Here is a 19,001-nt window from a genome sequence, read left to right on the forward strand (position 1 = left end):
GAAAATGAGTGGAAGGTGGTATAGTAATGAGGGAGGTGTGGTCAAAAGTGGGGAACACACCCTTTTCTGTGATGCAGGAAGGAAGTGCAGAGGAGGTCAGGGAGAGAAAAGCACATTGGGATGGCTGGGCCAGAAGTACCAATAGAAAAGGCTTCTATTTGTTATAAAAAAGTGAAATTCTGTCTGAAAAGGTGAGCTAAGCCTGTAAAAGTCCTTACAGGTAACCATATTACAGCTAAACATGAGCTCTGGTGATAGAATTATTGCTCTCAATACCTCACATGTGATGAAATCACTATTTACATATAGTATGCGTGTTGGAGAAGGGCTGCTTTATTTATTTTTTATGTAACTTAATTGCTATCATAAGTGATGAACAACATTCCCTGTGATAGCTGGGACAGGAACAGATATAGGCACTCCTTTGAGAGATTGGGGATTTATAAGATGCCTGATCCCTCCTTTGCCCTCCAAAACATCTGATCAAACCGAGACTGGTTTGATCAGATTCTTGTCTGGCTAGTAATGAACAATAAACAAGCAACCAAAACCGGAGGTGATGAAATCCTTCTTGCTTCCAGGATTATCCATCACAGAGGAAGGGGACGATTGGACCTCCTGGGCTACCCGGTGGATAGATAGTGCCCAGTAATAGTGGGGGGTTTGGGGTGTTGCGCTTGCCAGCCCAGTAAAGCCCATTGTTGGCTCCAAATTTTGAAACCAGGATCGCAGCTGCAGCTATGATCCTGGTATAACCCCTTCAATCTGAGGACATATGGGTACATCCTAAGGGCTGGAAATAGTTAAAGGGGTTGTAAAGGTTTCATTTTTTTTTTTTTTTATAACAGACATGTCATACTTACCTCCACTGTACAGTTAGTTTTGCACAGAGTGGCCCCGATCCTTGTCTTCTGGGGTCCCTTGGTGTTTTTTTAGGCTCCTCCCCGCAAGAGCTAATCCTCCTCTGGGAAGCACTCTACCAATGAGGTTAGCTTGCGGGCGCGCTTCCATGTTATACACTCTGCGGCCATAGCCACCGAGTGTATCACTCGGCCCCAGTGTGCCACGTCATTAATTTGATTGACAGCAGCGGGAGCCAATGGCTGCGCTGCTATCAATCATCCAATGAAGAGCTGGGGGAAAGCAACACAGGATCGCGCCCATGGAGCTTTGGGGCTCAGGTAAGTAAAACGTAGGCTCGGGGGGGCCAGAGACAGCAAGGTGTTTTTTCACCTTAAAGTGGTGGTCCGGCCAAATTTGATTTTTTAAATAAAAATAACTTATCATACACAAGCTTAATGCATTCTAGTAAAGTTAGTCTGTAAACAAAGGTCCGTTTTGTTAGGTTATTACAGTATTTTGTAACTTTATAAACTTGCAGCAGACTGTGGCCATCTTAGGTGTGGGCATCTGAAGCCAGACTGTATTTCTTCCTGGATCTCAGCCTTGCAAATCTCGCACATGCTCAGTGCTGCACAAGCAGTGAAATAAGTTTCAGGTCAGGTTTCCATAGCAACGGCAGTGCCAGAGGAAGTTGTTCCCCTTAGCTATGCAAACCCCTCCTCCCTCCAGGAACCAGGAAATATAGTGCATTTATAACAACATAAATTAGCAGCAAAAGGAAGGAGTTTTAAATATATACTAATTGTAAACTAAATCATTTGTTTCTGTGCAGATATATCTACATAACAAGAGATATATATCTTGTTATATATGTATCTTGTTATGTGTGTATGTATGTATATATCTATGTAGATATATCTCTTATTATATATGTATCTTGTTGTGTGTGTGTGTGAATATATATATATATATATATATATATATATATATATATATATTTTTTTTTTTATTTTTTTTTTCACCCAGTGGCTACTTTTTTCTGTACACCTTTTCATAAAAAAAAAAATAATAATAATAATAATAATCTCAGCAACAAAATTCATTTATGCATCTAAATGTATTCAAACTGAGCATATTAACCACTTGGGATCCGCGCTATTGCCGAATGACGGCATTAGCGCGGACCTAGATTTCCGGGACTACGTCTATTGACGTCGTCCCGGTTACGAGCGGCCTGCGCGCCCCCTGAGGGGCGCGCGCGGCGCGCTCTGTGATCGGCGAGTCCGTGAGACTCGCCTGATCACCGATCCGTGTAAGGGGACGATCCCGACCCCTTATCACGTGATCAGCTGTCAGCCAATGACAGCTGATCATGTGATAGAACGGAGCCGGTAATCGGCTATTATTCCTCCTCGCGCTGACAGCGCGAGGAGAAAAAAAAAAGCCGATCACCGGCGGCTGTGATCGGGACATCAGTCCCGATCACGGCCAGCAATGCAAGGCACCACATGCCACCTGCCAGTGCCCACCTGCCTCCCGCAGTGCCATCCTGAAGTAGAACTAAAAGTAAAAGTAAGTGCCCCCCGTCTGTGCCCATAGTGCCCACAGTGCCACCCACAGTGCCACCCACAGTGCCACCCCACAGTGCCACCCAATCTGCCTCAAAGGTGCTGCACCCCAGTGCCGCCCATCAGTGCCCAGCAGTGCCGCCCATCAGTGCCCAGCAGTGCCACCTATCAGAGCCACCTATCAGTGCCACCTATCAGTGCCCATCAGTCCCATCTATCTGTGGTACCTATCAGTGCCCATCCGTGCCACCCATCCGTGCCACTTATCCGTGCCACCCATCCGTGCCATCTTATCTGTGCCCATCTTTGCCCATCAGTGCCGCCTTATCTGTGCCCATCGGTGCCGCCTTATCTGTGCCTATTAGTGCCGCCTTAACTATGCCTATCAGTGCCCACCAGTGCAGCCTATCAGTGCCCACCAATGCAGCCTATCAGTGCCCACCAATGCAGCCCATCAGTGCCCACCAATGCAGCCTATCAGTGCCGCCTTATCAGCGCACTTCAATGAAGGAGAAAAATGACCCGTTTGCAAAATTTTATAACAAACTATTAAAACATGATTTTTTTTTTTTTTTGCATCTTTTTTTGTTTGTTTAGCAAAAAATAAAACTCCGAGCTGTAACTAAATACCACCAAAAGAAAGCTCTATTTGTGGGAAAAAAATGATAAAAATTTAATTTGGGTACAGTGTTGTATGCCCGCGCAATTGTCATTCAAAGTGCATCAGCGCTGAAAGCTGAAAATTGGTCTGGGACTGAGGGGGGTTTAAGTGCCCAGTAAGCAAGTGGTTAATGTAGAAATGGGGCATGTGTTATGGTGTTAGATGGGATGGTGCTAATTTACAACTATTTGCACAAACAACTTTCTCTATGTTATATAGATATATAATTATGTTAAAAATTAGTAAATATGCACAGGGCATCATCTATGTGCATTGGTTGCTTTTGCTTAATTTTTTTTTGTTGGGGGGTGGGGTGGTCCACCTAGCAAACTCACTCCACCCACACAACATCCTTTGATCGCCACTTTGCTCGCCCATTGGCTGCCTGCCAGTCCCGCACTTACCCCATCTATGTCATGGCTATGGTGGCTTACCCCTGCATCTCCACCGAGTCATGGCGTTTGCTTCTCATCACAGCCAATCGGGTCTTAGGTAGGACTCCCACCCAGTTGTGTCTCAGGACCCTTTTCCCATGATTGACTGGGAGGAAATCAGTGTCACAATAATGATTTTAAATTTGCTAATGTCACACAAGTGGGTGGGCTTTGAGCACGGTGCTCCCTATAGGGGCATGGATAGGGGGTGTGGTAAGTGTGTCTCCATTATGGACCATTTGTTATTTGTGTGTTAAAATCCCTACTTCATATGTGAGTTCGGAGTTTTTAATGGTACAGATTTTAGAAAGGCAACAGTTACTCAAATAACCACTATTTACAACCAAGGTATGCAGAATACCATCTCTTTATGCTCAACAAATTTGAACCTTCAAGCAGATGGGCTACAGCAGCAGAAGACCACACTGGGTGCCACTCCAGTCATCTAAGTACATGATGATATTGAGGCTACAATTGTCACAGGATCACCACATTTTGTCAATAGAAGATTCAAAAAATGTTGACTGGTCTGATGAGTCTCATTTTCTGTTCTAACAATCAGATGGTAGGGTCAAAAAGTGTGCCCAGGTGCACAACAAGGACTAATGAATTTCCACCAAAAAATATATGAGAGAGAGAGAGATTTTTGTTTGCCATCTCCTGTGATAGAGAAATAAATGTATATATTCTTAGTGTTACGTGAGAGATACAAAGTGACCTATAACCATATATTAAAATAATAAAAAAAGACACACAAAAATATATTTTTATAAATTTAACAATATTTGTAAAAGACTTTTTATAATTACAATAAAGGGAGAGAGGGGTGAGAGAGAGAGAGAGGGGGAGGGAGAGAGAGAGAGAGGGGGGACCCCAGCACATCACCATCTGCCCCAGCACATCATCATCATCATCATCTGCCCCAGCACATCATCATCATCATCATCTGCCCCAGCACATCATCATCATCATCATCATCATCTGCCCCAGCACATCATCATCATCTGCCCCAGCACATCATCATCATCATCATCTGCCCCAGCACATCATCATCATCATCATCATCTGCCCCAGCACATCATCATCTGCCCCAGCACATCATCATCTGCCCCAGCACATCATCATCATCATCATCTGCCCCAGCACATCATCATCATCATCATCTGCCCCAGCACATCATCATCATCTGCCCCAGCACATCATCATCATCTGCCCCAGCACATCATCATCATCTGCCCCAGCACATCATCATCATCTGCCCCAGCACATCATCATCATCATCATCATCATCTGCCCCAGCACATCATCATCATCTGCCCCAGCACATCATCATCATCATCATCATCTGCCCCAGCACATCATCATCATCATCATCATCTGCCCCAGCACATCATCATCATCATCTGCCCCAGCACATCATCATCATCATCTGCCCCAGCACATCATCATCATCATCTGCCCCAGCACATCATCATCATCATCATCATCTGCCCCAGCACATCATCATCATCATCTGCCCCAGCACATCATCATCATCATCATCTGCCCCAGCACATCATCATCATCATCATCTGCCCCAGCACATCATCATCATCATCATCTGCCCCAGCACATCATCATCATCATCATCTGCCCCAGCACATCATCATCATCATCATCTGCCCCAGCACATCATCATCATCATCATCTGCCCCAGCACATCATCATCATCTGCCCCAGCACATCATCATCATCATCTGCCCCAGCACATCATCATCATCATCTGCCCCAGCACATCATCATCATCATCTGCCCCAGCACATCATCATCATCATCTGCCCCAGCACATCATCATCATCATCTGCCCCAGCACATCATCATCATCATCATCTGCCTCAGCACATCATCATCATCATCATCTGCCCCAGCACATCATCATCATCATCATCATCTGCCCCAGCACATCATCATCATCATCATCATCATCTGCCCCAGCACATCATCATCATCATCATCATCATCTGCCCCAGCACATCATCATCATCATCATCATCATCATCTGCCCCAGCACATCATCATCATCATCATCATCTGCCCCAGCACATCATCATCATCATCTGCCCCAGCACATCATCATCATCTGCCCCAGCACATCATCATCATCATCATCTGCCCCAGCACATCATCATCATCATCTGCCCCAGCACATCATCATCATCATCTGCCCCAGCACATCATCATCATCATCATGTGCCCCAGCACATCATCATCATCATCATCATGTGCCCCAGCACATCATCATCATCATCTGCCCCAGCACATCATCATCATCATGTGCCCCAGCACATCATCATCATGTGCCCCAGCACATCATCATCATCATCATCTGCCCCAGCACATCATCATCATCATCATGTGCCCCAGCACATCATCATCATCATCATCATGTGCCCCAGCACATCATCATCATGTGCCCCAGCACATCATCATCATCATCATCTGCCCCAGCACATCATCATCATCATCATCTGCCCCAGCACATAATGATCATCATCATCTGCCCCAGCACATCACCATCATCATCTTCTGCCCCAGCACATCACCATCATCATCATCATCTGCCCCAGCACATCACCATCATCATCATCATCTGCCCCAGCACATCACCATCATCATCTTCATCTGCCCCAGCACATCACCATCATCATCATCTGCCCCAGCACATCACCATCATCATCTGCCCCAGCACCATCATCATCTGCCCCAGCACATCATCATCATCTGCCCCAGCACATCATCATCATCTGCCCCAGCACATCACCATCATCATCTGCCCCAGCACCATCATCATCTGCCTCAGCACATCATCATCATCTGCCCCAGCACATCATCATCTGCCCCAGCACATCATCATCATCTGCCCCAGCACATCATCATCATCATCTGCCCCAGCACATCATCATCATCATCTGCCCCAGCACATCATCATCTGCCCCAGCACATCATCATCATCATCTGCCCCAGCACATCATCATCTGCCCCAGCACATCATCATCTGCCCCAGCACATCACCATCATCATCTGCCCCAGCACAGCACCATCATCATCTGCCCCAGCACAGCACCATCATCATCTGCCCCAGCACAGCACCATCATCATCATCATCTGCCCCAGCACAGCACCATCATCATCATCATCTGCCCCAGCACAGCACCATCATCATCTGCCCCAGCACAGCACCATCATAATCATCATCTGCCCCAGGACAGCACCATCATCATCATCTGTCCCAGCACGGCACCATCATCATCATCTGCCCCAGCACGGCACCATCATCATCATCTGCCCCAGCACAGCACCATCATCATCATCATCATCTGCCCCAGCACAGCTCCATCTGCCCCACTCGACACTGCACCCATAACACTCCATGGATGACAAAAGTACTTACCTCTGAGAAGTAGCTGCTTGCTGTAGATCTTCCACTAGAAAGGCGCTTGTACTGCCGATGATGCCGCTTTCCGAGTTTACTGGCAACAAAAGCCACATCGCCCTTACTTAAAATGGCGCCAGCCGGCGCCGCCTTGTATTGTGTCATTTCCGGTTTGGAAATAACGCGATACTACAGCCCAGCGGCCCCTATTGCCTTCTGGGATTGCTAAAAATCATGTCCCAGGAGGCATAGCGGATGGGCAATAACGCAGCTGGAAACAGGAAGCACACAAAACAATTGACAATAAAACCGTGAGTTAAAAAAAAAAAAAAAAAAATATATATATATATATATATATATATATATATATATATATACCAAATGTGTTTAAGGGGGCAGAGAAGCAGGGTATGCAGAGGACTTAAAAAAAGAGGGTGTAGCTCCATTTTAATAGGTGGATTCAGAAGGGCCCAAGAAAATATATACCCAGGATCCAATCAATATTAAAGACAGCCCTGGCTGGAATTCAATAAATGAAAGGGGCGGGGTCAGTGACAGTCAGGCTGGGGAGGAAAGGGCAAGATAACGCTGACTGCCCCCCCCCCACCCCGGCCAGGAAATGAGCCGGACTCTCTCTGATTTGCTGCAACTTCTAATGCACATGGTGAGAAGCTCACAGTGTGCGGTGAGATCAGAGGAAGCCATTTCAGTCCAGGAGAGGAACCGATACAACTGGAGAAGAGCGGAATGGAGGGGGATTAGAACCCCTGTCGGGTTGTGATCACTGCATCTTTTAGGGTGTGCCCCCAAATATATTGTTTGTCTATTGTATGGATTCTGACCAAATCCTTTTGGGTGACCTCTAGTTCTCCCATATAGAGGAGTGTATTGCTCCCATGGTTTAGAGAAGCAGGATCTCCCAGCTTATGGATAGTGTAGGACCCACTAATCATGGGGTACTTTGTCACAGTAAGTGGGCTTAAAGCGGGGTTCCACTGTCTCCAACATTTTTATTTTTTTTTTGCAAAATCACGATTAACATGGTCAATTATATCACTCACTTGTTCTGTTTCAAAATACTTTGTCTGTCCGTTTTTTACACATGATGTAACTTATAAAAAGTCATGCTGCCCGTTGTCATCTTGCCTGTGGGCATGTGAAGCCCACAGGCATCCTCTTCCGGGATACGGTGCTGCTGATGGACCAGCATGCACCGCCCCCGTTCGAGCGCCAATCTCACGCATGCGCAGTAACGCCGCCATCAACCCCACAGGTTCTCATCACAACGGGCGTCGTCGTAGGAAGTCCCGCCCCGTTGTGATGGCAACAAAGATAAACAAGGTCAAAATCAGCTAGAGCGGAGAATCAGAGGAGAGAGCGGCGCTGGAGTTAGAGGAAAGGTAAATATTAAAAGAGCTTTTACCTTACAGCCAAAAATATTATAAAGATAAATTAAACTTAAAATATATAAATTAAAAATAATAATAATTTAAGTTTAATTAATCTTTATAATATTTTTTGCTGTAAGGTAAAAGATCTTTAATACTTACCTTTCCTCTAACTCCAGCGCCGCTCTCTCCTCTATGATTCTCCGCTCTGGCTGGTTTTGACCGTGTGTGTGTGTGTGTGTGTGTGTGTATATATATATATATATTTTTTTTTTTTTTTTTTTATTTACTTGGTATTTATATTGGCATAAATTTTTTTTAACTACAAAGAGAGAAAAATTAGATTATATTATATATATTTTTTTCCCACACGCACTCAAAGAAAAACAAAAGATAGCAACAGTATTAAAATAGAAGAATTTTATTTAATTTTAAATAATTTTATTAAACATTTTATTCAAAGACAAATATACAAAAAAAATAAAAAAATAAAAAAAATATACACACACACACACACACACACACTACTATTCAAAACTAAAAAGAAAAAAAAAAATTCTATTTAGACCCTAATTTGAGAGACAGAGAGAAATAGTGAAGACAGCTAGTGAAGAGCGAGCAAGAAAAGAGGAAGCGAGAGAGGCAGAAATAAAAAAGAAAAACACAACAGTGAGCAGTGAGCAAGAGAGAAAAGAGCTAGCGAGAAAGAAAAGAGTAAGCGAGCGAGAAAAGAGCGAGCGAGAGGAACGAGAGAGAGAGCGAAACGAGTGAGCACGAGAGAAAAGAGCGAGAGCAAGAGCAAAAAAGAGAAAAGAGCGAGAGCAAGAGCAAAAAAGAGAAAAGAGCGAGAGCAAGAGCGAAAAAGAGAAAAAAGAGCGAGAGCAAGTGCGAAAAAGAGCGAGAGCAAGTGCGAAAAAGAGAAAAAAAGAGCGAAAACAAGAGCGAAAAAGAGAAAAAAGAGCGAGAGCAAGAGCGAAAAAGAGAAAAAAGAGCGAGAGCAAGAGCGAAAAAGAGAAAAGAGCGAGAAAAAGAGCGAAAAAGAGAAAAGAGCGAGAAAAAGAGCGAAAAAGAGCGAGAGCGAGAAAAAGAGCAAAGAGCGAGAAAAAGAGCGAGAAAAAGAGCAAAGAGCGAGAGCAGAGAGAGAGCGAGAGAAAAGAGCGAGAGAGAGCGAAAAGAGCGAGAGCGAAAGAGAGAAAAGAGCGAGAGAGAGAGAGCGCAAAGAGCGAGAGCGCGCAAAGAGCGAGAGCGAGCAAAGAGCGCGAGAGCAACAGAAGAGTGAGCGAGTGAAGAGTGAGCGAGAAACAGAGAAGAGAGAGCCAGTGAAGAGCGAGTGAGAAACAGAAGAACGAGCAAAGAGCGAGCGAGAGAAGAGTCAGTGAGAAACAGAGAAGAGTGAAGAGTCAGCGAGTGAAGAGTCAGCGAGTGAAGAGTCAGCGAGTGAAGAGTCAGCGAGTGAAGAGTCAGCGAGTGAAGAGTCAGCGAGTAACAGAGAAGAGCGAGCGACAGAAGAGCGTGCGAGTGAAGAGCGAACATAGAGTCAGCGAGAAACAGAGAAGAGTGAGCGAATGAAGAGTGAGCGAGAAACAGAGAAGAGTGAGCGAGTGAGTGAAGAGCGAGCGAGAAGAGTGAGCGAGAAAAAGAGACACACAACTTCGCCCCCCCCCCCCCCCCCAAAATAAAAATAAAAAATTAGGATACAGAATGAATAAATCAAACCAATGTATTAAACTTGAATTTTTCAGGCATGGTTTTGAAATAAATCAAATCCACTTGTCTCTTCAAATCTATGGAATAAAAATAAATAAATAAATAATGCATTAATAAATATAATAAAAACATTAGATAAATAAATTTAACCAAAAAAAAATTAAAACAAATACACACACGCATATCTTTTTTGTAAATTGCATTAATCAGATTTTAAGATAATGTCACAGTTTATTTAATTGCACTGAAAGTTTAACATACCTGCAATAAAAGATGTCGATGAAAGTCAATCAATCGCTTTGGACAGATGGAATTTGGATCTACGAAAAACAATAATAAAAAAAAAAAGTTATATATTTGGAAAGGAGTGGAGGTTGCTTAAGACCCCTTTCACACCACACCGCTGATAGCGTCGGCGGTAAAACGCCGCTATTTTTAGCGGCGTTTTACCGCCAGATTTGCGGCGCATTTCAGCCGCTAGCGGGTGCTTTTACCCCCCGCTAGCGGCCGCGAAAGGGTTAAAACTGCCGGCAATAGCGGCGTTTTGCAGCTTCTTTAGGGCGGATTGCAGGCGCTATTTCTAACGCTATAGCGCCTGCAAAACGCCCTGGTGTGAAAGGGGTCTAAGTGTTATGAATAGAAGTATAGATGAGGTTGGTGGATAAAGTAAGGACGAATAGGAGGGAGGGAGGACAAGGACTGAGGAATGAGGAGGAGGAGGGAGGACAAGGACTGAGGAATGAGGACAAGGACTGAGGAATTAGGAGTGAGGAATGAGGACAAGGACTGAGGAATTAGGAGTGAGGAATGAGGACAAGGACTGAGGAATTAGGAGGAATGAGGACAAGGACTGAGGAGGAAGGAATGAGGACAAGGAGTGAGGAGTGAGGAATGAGGAATGAGGACAAGGACAGAGGAGTGAGGAATGACAAAGTCTGAGGAGTGACGACAAGGACAGAGGAGTGACGACAAGGACAGAGGAGTGACGACAAGGACAGAGGAGTGACGACAAGGACAGAGGAGTGACGAATGAGGAATGACAAGAACTGAGGAGTGAGGAGGGAGGAGTGAGGACAAGGACTGAGGACAAGGACTGAGGACAAGGACTGAGGAATGAGGAGTGAGGACAAGGATGGAGGAGGGGAGGAGGGAGGTGTAGTAGTAAGTAGTTGTTGGCTTAGTAAAACAGGAGCAGGGAGGAAGACAGAGCAGGACGGAGGAGTGAGGACAGGAGAAACTACAGGACAAAATGGTAGAGAGGAGAGGATGAAAAAATAAAAAAAACACACCACCACAACCCCCCAATAGTTTTTGTAGACATACCAGGGTATAGAGAGTAAAGATGGAATTATAACAATTATAGAAAAAATATTCAGGACGGTCAGAACAAAATATATCACTACAAAAAAAAAAAAAAAAAAAAACAAATTAAGAAAAAATAATAAACACATTATAATTGCATATATTTTTAGAACAGTCAATTGCATTGCAAAGACATACTACATATACAAGCAGAAAAAAAAAATTCAAAACAGGACATCTATTAATCAAAGAAAAGAGAAAATACATGCTAACACACAGCAGAAAGAAGTGGAAGACAGAAAAAAAAAAAAAAAATGACATTACAAATAACAAAGAAGGAACAATCCAAATGAAACCTATACAAGACATACAAGACATGTATACACACAGTGAGCACATTTAGACCTACATTTCATTATTACAAACACTTACCTGTTCTGGGTAAATCTTCTAGGTGAATTAGCTGCTTGAATCCCGACTGATCTTCTCTCCTATCTGGTCAGATGCTCTCCCCAGGACATCCACGTGTGTTCTGGCAATAAAGGCTTTGTTCCCTTCTTAAAAATGGCGCTGCTGTCTGCCTCAAATCGGGTCATTTCCTGCCTGCAAATCTCGTGTGTTTTCAGCACAGTCCAGCCCACAGACTCATGGGAAACGATGACACTCATTTCCCATGAAGCACTGCAGCTAAGGAAGAGAAAAACACCACCGCGGAGGAGGAACAAGGCAGATTAGGTCTTCTGCATAGCAACAGGGTGTTCCAGGTAAGTGAAAATTTTTTTTTTTACAGAATGATTTTTAGGACATTAAAAGGGAGAGGATAAGGTGAAAAGTGTTTTCAGGGTGGCCCTCCACTTTAATGCATCCTAAGGTGAAAAAAACAGGAAGCTTTACAACCCCTTTAAAGTGTCCATATCCATTTCAACTTGGAGACTAGGTTGTTTAACACCTGAAGTATATATAAAGGCAGATAATATATACTCTTTTAAAAAATATTATGGGGTTAAAACTGGAGCATACAGCATATCAGCTTCCAGGTTTTATTGCCAAAGCTTAATTGAACAAGCTGATGTTAGTCTGCTAGGTTAATTGAAAAAAAAAACTTAGGGTTTGATTTACTAAAGCTGGAGAGTGCAAAATCTGGTGCAGCTCTAAATTAAAGCGGGGTTCCACCCTAAAGTGGAACTTCCGCTGATCGGAACCCTCCCCCCCCTTCGGTGTCACAATTGGCACCTTTCAGGGGGGAGGGGGGTGCAGATACCTGTCAAAGACAGGTATTTACACCCATTTCCGGGCATAGACTCCCACAGGAGTCTATGCCTCTTCCTGTCCCTGCGCGCTGTCTGCTGGGACACACACGGGTGTGACTCGCGCATGCACAGTAGGGAACCGGGAAATGAAGCCGCAGCGCTTCACTTCCTGATTCCCTCACCTAGAATGGTGACGGCAGCAGCCGAGAGCCGAGCGATCGATCGGCCTCGGCAACGCTGGACCCCGGGACAGGTGAGTGTCCATTTATTAAAAGTCAGCAGCTGCAGTATTTGTAGCTGCTGGCTTTTAATATTTTTTTCCACAGTGCAATCCCGCTTTAAAGCCAAACAGCTTCCAGGTTTTATTGTCAAAGCTTAATTGAATAAGCTGAAGTTAGAAGCTGATTTGGCTACCATGCACAACTGCACCAGATTTAGCATGCTCCACTCTTAGTAAATCAACCCCTTAGTGTCTACCATCTTTTGCCTGTGGTAGCCTAAATCATGGTTGGCTATGGGGTATTTAATATCAAAGTATCACATTGAATGGGACTTTTAAAAGGCAACCAAAGATAATAAAAATGTATTTATTTATTGATATCACTTTAAAAACGCCTCACATGAGGCACATGTTTAAAAACAAACATTATGTCAAAACTGTCCAAGATAAAGCACAAAACATAAAAATGGTGATACCCAAAACCATGAATGGCTGTATGATCAAAGGTTCAATAACAGCAATACATGTACCGGGCTATCCAACGCCGTTTCAAATGTCTTCCTCAGGGATATTAATTACCAATAAACATTAGAAATATATACATTTCCTTGTAGAGCTCCATGGATTCCCATTCTCAGGGGCATACAGTAGAATATCCAACAAGACCACATAAAACTTTGAATAATGTATGCAGGAACACAGACACGTCCAGCTGCATGTTCAGGCAAAAGGAAGAAATCTTCCTCCAAATACACAAAACTTAAATAAATGCCATCAAAAAAGTGTCTCAAACATCATCAGCAACTGTTGGATATGTCACTCCCTGGACAGGGAGAGCTATGGGGTATTAAAAAAAATCAAATAGGTTACATAAATATTGGACTTCTTCAGATTATATTCATTAGTTTGTACATTAGTACATTTTACAAAAATCAAGTCAGGTAGTTGACATTGCTCAAAACATCTCTTCTGAATTTATCTATCACTGGGTGGAGTGAAAAGGAAAGACAGTATTCAGTTTATTTTAAACAGGAAGAGTCAATTTACCTAAAACAGGAAGTCAGATAACACAAATAACCATTGTGCCTAATGTGAACATCTACTACCCTTTGTAATTACATGTACAGTCTTGTGAAAAAGTATGTATATCTCATGGAGATTGTTGACTTTAACATATTTTAATAAAAACATTACATGTTGATTCAAATTGTGTCTACTGATAAAATTATATACTTAAAATGGTGTATTTATTTTCAAGATCTAAATTTAAAATAAAAAAAGATGTCATATATGGAAAAAATAAGTACATCCTACATGTACTACCAGTTCAAATCCCTGAAGATAGAATTAGGGAAGGGATGATGAAGGGAATCAAAAATGGTTACAAAAGACGGAGAGTTGGCAAAGGTTTTGAATTTATTCTTCTCCTCAGTCTTCACAAGGGAAACGGGGTGGGGGGGATTTAGTAAACAAGACTGCAATGTTAATCTTCATAACACAACACAGGAAGTACCCTCATGGCAAACAGAGGATAGAATTAGAAATAGACTTGAAAAACGTAACATTAAAATGTCACTGGGATCAGATGGCTTTCACCCGAGGGTCCTTAAGGAACTCGGTCAAGTGATAGCCAGACCATTGTTCCTAATTTTTATGGACAGTCTACTGACTGGAATGGTAAAAAATTGAGAAAAGCCAATGTAGCACCAATATTTAAAAAAGGGCTCTTGGAGGGGATGATAAGGGACTAGATACAAGATTTTAGTAATAAAAACTGTATTATTAGAAGTAATAGGCATGGATTCGTGAAGAATCGTTCTTGCCAGACCAATCTATTAACTTTCTATGAGAAGCAGTGGCAGTGCCTCCGTTAAGGGCATTGCATGAATCTATCCATGGCCGCTGTAGCCACCCCCTATTCAAGCGTCCAGCCCCTTTTCTGATGCCGGGCGCCTGAATTCCAGTTGTGGGTCTTTTTTTGAAGCACCTGATTAGAGCCATAGGCTTCAAAAAAGGTGGACTGCGAGTGCAGAGCATTGCGCTCACAGTTCACCCAGTTGGGTTAGCAAAGCAAATTAATATCTGCTTTGCTAACACTGAACCGCCTCTCAGCCAGTCAGGAGACGTGGATCTAATACTCATCCCTGTTTGGCTGAAGGCACAGGCACCCTGATTGGACACCTAACAGAACAGAAGAACGGGAGGACAGAGAGCCATGGATGACACAGGAGCTCACCGTCGTCGCCTGCTGCGTGTCCCACAGCTCACAGCCTCCACTCGCCACCAGGATGGGGTAAGTGTGTGCCAGTCAGACGGATGGTGTGTGGTGGGGGGGGGGGGGTCACACAGGCTGCATATGATGGGTGGCTAAAGCAGCCATGGATAGATTGGCTGCATTTGATGGGCACAGTGAGGCTGCAATTGATGCTTTTTTTTCAGAATCTTTCAGGTTGTTTGTGCCCCCCCTAAAAAAAAAATTGAGCACTCGCCGCTACTGATGAGGAGTTGAGCTGCCATCTAGATAAAGGAAGGCCTGTATATGCGGTGTATGTGGATTTTGCAAAGGCATTCGATACAGTACCCCATAAACGTTTACTGTACAAACTAAGGTCTGTCGACACAGGGGAGTACATGGATTGAAAACTGGCTACGGGGACAGTCCATAGGGTGGTGATAAATGGGGAGTAATTGGAATGGTCTTGTGTGGAAAGTGGGGTCCCTCAAGGTTCTGTCATGAGACCAATCCCATTAAATTTTTTCATAAATGATCTGGAGGATGGGATATAAACGTCTCAATCTCAGTATTTGCGCACAAAACAAAGCTAAGCAGGGCAATAACTTCTATGCAGGATGTGGAACCCTTGCAAGAAGATCTAAACAAATTAATGGGGTGGGTAACTATATGGCAAATTAGGTTTAATGTTGAAAAATGTAAACGGCATTTGGGTGCCAAAAATATGAATGTAATTTACTCGCTAGGGGGAGAACCTCTGGGGGAATCTAGGATGGAAAAGGACCTGGGGGTCCTAGTAGATGACAGGCTCAGCAATGGCATTCAAATTCAGGCTGTTGCAAGCAAAGCCCAAAGAATATTGGCATGCATTAAAATGGGGATTAACTCCAGAGATAAAACAATATTTCTCCCTTCTACAAGACTCTGGTCCTGCTGCACCTGGAGTATGCCATCCAATTCTGGGCATCAGTTCTCCGGAGGGGTGTGCTAGAACCGGAGAGGGTCCAGAGAAGGGCAACAAAGCTAATAAAGGGACTGGAGGATTTCAGCTACGGGGAAAGACTGCAAGCATTCAACTTATTGTCTCTGGAGAAGAGACGCTTGAGAGGGGATATGATTTCAATGTACAGATGCTGTACTGGTGACCCCACAATAGAAATAAAACTTTTTTTTAAAGGAATTTAAAAAGACACGTGGCTATTTACTAAAATTAGAAGAGAAGCGGTTTAACCTTAATCTGAGTAGAGGGTTATTTACTGTAACAGCGGTAAGGATGTGTGATTCTATTCCACAAGCGGTGGTTTCAGCGGGGGAGCATAGATAATTTCAAAAAACTATTAGATGGGCACCTTAAGGACCACAACATACAGGGGTATACAATATACCATTAACATAAAAGCACATACAACACCAAATATAACTAACTATATATATAATATAGGTATTCTAAATTAGGTGCCAATGATTAGAATCTCCTTAGGGAGTCTGTCAGGGCTGGCTTAGCCCTTCCTTCTCTGGGCTGGTTGCTCAGCTAATTACCAGCTCTCATCTCTCTCCACAGCTACCAGCTGTTCCTGATCATGCTCGTCTGACCTGCCTACTTAAAGCTGTCCAGCTCACTTCACCTCTGCCTTCTCCTTGGTCACATCACAAGAAACCATCTCCTGCGGTTCTGTTTAAAGACTGGCTTGCTGACATCCCTTCTGGCTCCTTATCCTGCTTGCTGTTGTTATACTTGGATCCCTGACTTCTGGCCTGGCTTATTACCCGATCTGGTTATTGAACTCTGGCCTGGCTGACTACTCTATCCGGTTACTGGACTCTGGCTATGCTTTGACTATGCTTTTTCTATTTACCTTTTTATTTTTATTTAATAAACAAGTGTGATTTAATTGTACTTTTGTCTTGGTCTGAATCGTGGTTTCTGACAGAGTCTAACTTAAACCTCAGACATCTACAGTCTGGTGTTCTCTTTGATATCAACATGTGAGGTGTCACCATGTCAAGATCAATAGAGCTCTCTGAGGCCTCCAGAAAGAAAATTGTGGATGGCTGAGTCTGTCAAGGATTTTTAAAATATTGTTAAAAAATTGCAATATCAGACATTAGTATGTCCAAACTGTGTTGATCTTGCCTTCATCAGATGGGGTGATGTCACCCCTGTGAAAGCCACATTTTGAAGACGCACACAAATTGAGAGTCAAAATGGGATTTTCCCTCCTGATCCCATGCCTAATGTCAACTTGTGCTAGCTCCCATCATGGGGGATCAATGGATGTGTTTCGGGGGTGCAACCGTATTTGAATACAAAAAAGATATACTTAGCACACAGATATTAGAGGCCAGAAATAGTAATATGAAACATTGCTTGGAAGTGAAGTACAATTGTCTTTTTTGGCCGAGTTCCAAGCTGAAAACGTTTGTTTTCCATTTCTAAAGCTGGTATACTTACCTTTTTTGGAACATTTTCACCCATGGAGAGACCCCTAGTATCCACTGGAGCACCTGTGTGGGACACCCTAAAAAGTTTGTGCTGTGTCCCACACTAGTGCTCCTGCGTCCAGATGTGTAAACAGCTGCTGAGTGTCCTCCCCTTACACTGAATCAAGTTTGCATTTCATTCTAGTTACAAACCCATCTAGACAGCAATGTACTAAACTATTTAATACAAATAGGCCTGAACAAATGTAGTTAACCTGCATCTGCCAAAAACATTGTATTAGTGGACGAACGAATGATGTTTACTAAGACCAATTACTGTACCCACGAACCTGAAAGTTGCCATCTTTAACTGTGCAACAGTAAAGAAAAGCACATGGAGCTGCATGCAAGTAATAATAATAATAATAGAAAAACAGGACAAGCACTTTCCTGATCTTTCTGTACTGATCGTGCTCCCTCAATTTCAGCTCTCACCAGCGTTTCCTCAATTGCTCCTTGGATCGTTGTACCCCAAAATTCCTGTGCAGACTTTTCACAACTTTAGTCATGATCTTTGCCTTTCTTATATTTGGGTTTGGGTATGGTCCATACTTCCCATCATAGTTGGCCCACTTCATGATGTCCACCATCTCTACAAAGGACATATTTGAGGCCTTAAATCTCCTCCAGGATGGGGACGTGGCTCCGTGCTTTCATTGTTGCTGCTGCTGTCTGCATGAACCTGCTCTTTCTCCGCCATGTGCTCTCCAACATGCCGCCAAAAGAGAAGGGCAGGGAATAGACTAGAAAGAACATCAGGGCAGGCGGAAATTATGCATGCGCAGTGTATATAAAGTGTAACACGCATGTGTCGTATGTACGATCTGTGAGGGGAGGACGTAGTAGCGAAAGCACTGATCGTGATAATGAAGGTACAATTTTAACTTGGGGCATCAGTGAGCTATACTGCTTATAGATTGAGGCCTAGATTGGGACAAGAGTAGGAGAGTTTAGCCTGACATTAGGGTTTGTCTTGTGTTGAAAATGGATGGCTTCAAGGATCACAACTTCCTCCCCCTCTTCATAGATATGTACAGGGAGCTGTTCTGTCTGTGGCAGGTGAAATATCTGCCTCTATTTCATGAGTATGGAAACACTGGAATAACTGGACTGCCCTCAATTGGAAATTTGTTCCCTTTTTTCAGATCTTTTTTACTGGTGTGTGAGGTTAATTAGGATTGGCCGTTATTTTCAGAGACCTTCACTCCCGTACATCCCGCTGTAGGCTTTCATCATTTTAGCATTCATTTTTAATGTTCCAACTTTGTATATTTAGTTTTTTCTACAGTGCGTGTGTTTTAACTTAAGTATTGTGGAGGAATGAGCCCCGCCTGTGCAGCCAAGTGCAGCATATGTGGAGCTCCTTTCTAGATTTTTGTGCATTTTTTTAATAAAGTTTACCTTATTCATTGATCATACTACGTTGTTGATTCCCCCTGAGCATTCTTGGGACATCCTTGGTCTCATTTTTCTTTTTCTTCACATATAATACACTCACATCT

General features: G+C 43.4%; 1 long non-coding RNA gene across 1 annotated transcript; it reads right to left on the reverse strand.

Moving 5' to 3' along the window:
• Positions 1 to 9,984: 9,984 nt before the first annotated feature.
• On the reverse strand, positions 9,985 to 11,875 carry LOC143988136 (uncharacterized). The gene is made up of 3 exons (XR_013276774.1): positions 11,748 to 11,875; positions 10,275 to 10,333; positions 9,985 to 10,090 (listed from the first exon to the last, which is right to left on the reverse strand). It is a non-coding gene; the product is annotated as an uncharacterized LOC143988136 (long non-coding RNA).
• Between the last annotated feature and the right edge of the window lie 7,126 nt (positions 11,876 to 19,001).

Source organism: Lithobates pipiens, unplaced genomic scaffold (genome assembly GCF_037356315.1).
Source record: "Lithobates pipiens isolate NorthernLeopardFrog02 unplaced genomic scaffold, aLitPip1_a1.2 Scaffold_18, whole genome shotgun sequence".
Lineage (NCBI taxonomy): Eukaryota > Metazoa > Chordata > Amphibia > Anura > Ranidae > Lithobates > Lithobates pipiens.